The 2,923-nt window shown below is 39.5% G+C and overlaps 1 protein-coding gene across 1 annotated transcript in view; it reads left to right on the top strand.

Moving 5' to 3' along the window:
• LOC138041860 (uncharacterized) overlaps positions 1-1,326 on the top strand; it is a 20,335-nt gene extending 19,009 nt beyond the window's left edge. Inside the window, exon 8 of the mRNA XM_068887539.1 lies at positions 518-1,326. The gene's annotated coding sequence lies outside the window, so the exon portion shown is untranslated. The remainder of the gene's footprint in view (positions 1-517) is intronic.
• The last annotated feature ends 1,597 nt before the right edge of the window (positions 1,327-2,923 follow it).

The raw sequence follows: 2,923 nt of genomic DNA on the forward strand, positions 1-2,923 counted from the left end.
GAATTAAGCGCGCTTAAGATCAGCAATTTTGCGCACAAGATTAACGCCAAGTTTTGATAGATGCTAGTAAGGGATCAAAGAAAGTGTTTTCATCACAAGATTTCGCCGGCCAGTTTTGACGAGTTTCCGAGTCTTTGAGTTTAACAGGCCGAAATGTTTGCTCACCGTGGTGTCCGGTGATCTCACTACTGAGTGGAACGCGATATTTTTATCTTATTTAGTTAATATTTATCGAGCTGACTTACTGAAATAACTCAAGTATACTGCATCAAAGTAATGGATAAAAAAATCAGCTACCCAGACGGTTATAAAAAACCACTGTCAAAAAACTGGTCAAACAGGTGGGATCCGGATTGCCTCGGTCTCGATCTGCTAAGTCCAGTTTGAACTCCACTTTTTGCAGCATGTGCAGGACAGAAGAACAGCAGGCATTGACGAAGTTAATTAAGAAATTTAGAGCTCAATGACTCAATGAGAATTAAACATTAAGTAGTGCATATAAATACCTGTTTTTCAGTGCCAATGAAACATTAAGGAACTGCAGCTGGTGCTCAAGCCTCCCTTTGAGACCTTGCCAACTTCTGATGAGGACCACTTCCCTAACCCTTGGTGACATGATTAAGGTAACGCACTTTATAACTTTGTAATCAAGGACTGCAGGGTAATAAAACAGAAGCAACGGATGCTGGTGAAGAATCTTATCAGCAACCATAAATGTTATTTTAAAAAAGAGCGAGGATGTGATAATGGTGAAGCAATATATTACATAAAAACAATATTTCCAAGGGTGTGTACCGCGTTACAATATGAATAGTGTGATATGGCGTATAATATGGTCAGGAGCCCATGAGTCGGAGCTTGCATCTCCCATACAATCCCTATGAGTTAACCTTGGCGCGTATGTTTCTATTTTTAGAACGCCACCAGTTCTTCGTCTCTTCACGTATTGTTTAAAATGTCCAATCAGAATAAAGTTATTGTCAAACGAAGACAAAATATAGCAAAAACAATGTATGCAAATTGTACAAATTAATGTAACTTGATGTATATGCGAGTCTCCTGCTGAAGGCTTAGATGTAAAAATAGAACGATACGCGCAAAAGTTGACTCAAGGATATAGGGCATAGGACGGCTCCTACTCATGGGCTTCCGTGTGATACAATTTATGATTTTTTTTTCGTGTGTGAGTTAGTGTTTGAGGTCGTCATTTGCCCAAGTCTCTTTAAAGGCAAACACTGGTGGATTGGTAGACAGCAGGTGAAGGAATGATGATAGTAGAGCACATGATTCCACTGCGACTATGGTAGGAAGGTAGGTAGTTAGGTGGGTAAAACTTTCTTTAAATAAAACATATGACACGCTAGCCTCAACAACTCTAAGCTGGTTTTAATGGTGGTTGTGTTTTTACATTCTACAAATTAAATGGACAGTCAAAGACTAATAATACCGAGATTGTATCTCATTGCATTTTGAAGACTGTTGGCTTAAACCCGCATGTGACTAACAAGTTTATAACTTTTTAGGTGACAAAAAAGGGTGGAGCGGATGGATGGCGTTTTTACTGATGACATATTCCTCTGGAGGGGTGTAGCTCAAGAGACAGTTCTCGATGCTATCTTTTTTTCTATTATGATATATAAATGATATTAATCAGTATCCATCCTTCTTGTTGATTAAATTTGCATATTATTTAACTTGGAGCATTCCTGTATGTAGTCCTGCTGCCCCACGAAAATTTTGTAAATGGTGTTACTGAAGGGAAAAGAGTCGAATCAGCTCCTGCATCTCTCTAGCTCATCGAACACAAGAACAGTTTGAGGTTACTTGATGTCACCTTTGTGAATGGTCCCACTAATTTATATACTCACATCGACCAACTAATGAGTAAAGCAAGGGGCATACTTTTCATACGTAGAATATCTGAGAATCGTACTTCACTTCTGAACTAATATTCGCTTTGAAATGGTCTCTTAAAGATCAACTATAATTAAAGCCAACCAGCTGTCTCTTCAGCGCAATGATTTTTTTTTTAATGGACTGGTATGTCCTATACGAAACATCCTAAGTATGACCCACTTCCTTGTGTTAAATTACACGAATTTGTCTGTAGTGAATTTTCCGTTAGATTCTTCAAACCACAGCCGATATAAGGGTTTGTTGAAATACGTAAACATGCAACTATTAGTAAGTTGATTCAAATTTCCCACAGAGAAATTACTTGCTCCCCGCAGTCCTGCCGTGCTATCGAAGCTGAAAATAAGCGAACTTAACGAGTCGTCCTCAGCTGAAAGGAACGGGACAAAATCCATTTAAAAACGATCTATTCCTAGCAGATTGTAGCTTTCGCGTGCTAAAAATGCGATGTGTTGATCGCGTTTAGAACATTGCACTCAACTTTGCACAGAAGCAGAGAAAATTTGTGATTATTGTTATTATTAACTTCGCTTTTAATCAGTCTTTGTCATTACAACTATACAGTTCTCACTGCCGGTCATTTAGTGTTATTAACATCTTGACAATAGCCACAGCGTTCCTAATATTTTTTTGAAAGTTCCGGTTACCGGAAAGAAGTCCATGCTTGACATTGCTTAGTTGTAGTAACAAGCCGTGTGCCGTTTGCTGTTTGCTCCTGTCTGATTGGGTGATTGTTCTTGTCATCCAGTCAGAGAGGAGTAAACGGCGACTGGCACACGAAAATCCAGCTAAGCATCCTTGGAGCCTCGAATGCGGAATTTTTCAATATTGCTTGAGGTCTAGCGCTTCGAGTTTTGGACGGATTTCATATATAATGGTATAAGAAGAAACCTCTGGGTTTCAGCTGCTTGCCTGGTGCGTGATTTGAAACCCGCACGATGGGAATTTGTCGGTGAAAATGGGCTCGGTGCTGGAGCTTTCCACCCTTGTCTTTCTATCGGTAAGCTCA

Source organism: Montipora capricornis, chromosome 3 (assembly GCF_036669925.1).
Source record: "Montipora capricornis isolate CH-2021 chromosome 3, ASM3666992v2, whole genome shotgun sequence".
In the NCBI taxonomy this organism is placed as follows: Eukaryota; Metazoa; Cnidaria; class Anthozoa; order Scleractinia; family Acroporidae; genus Montipora; species Montipora capricornis.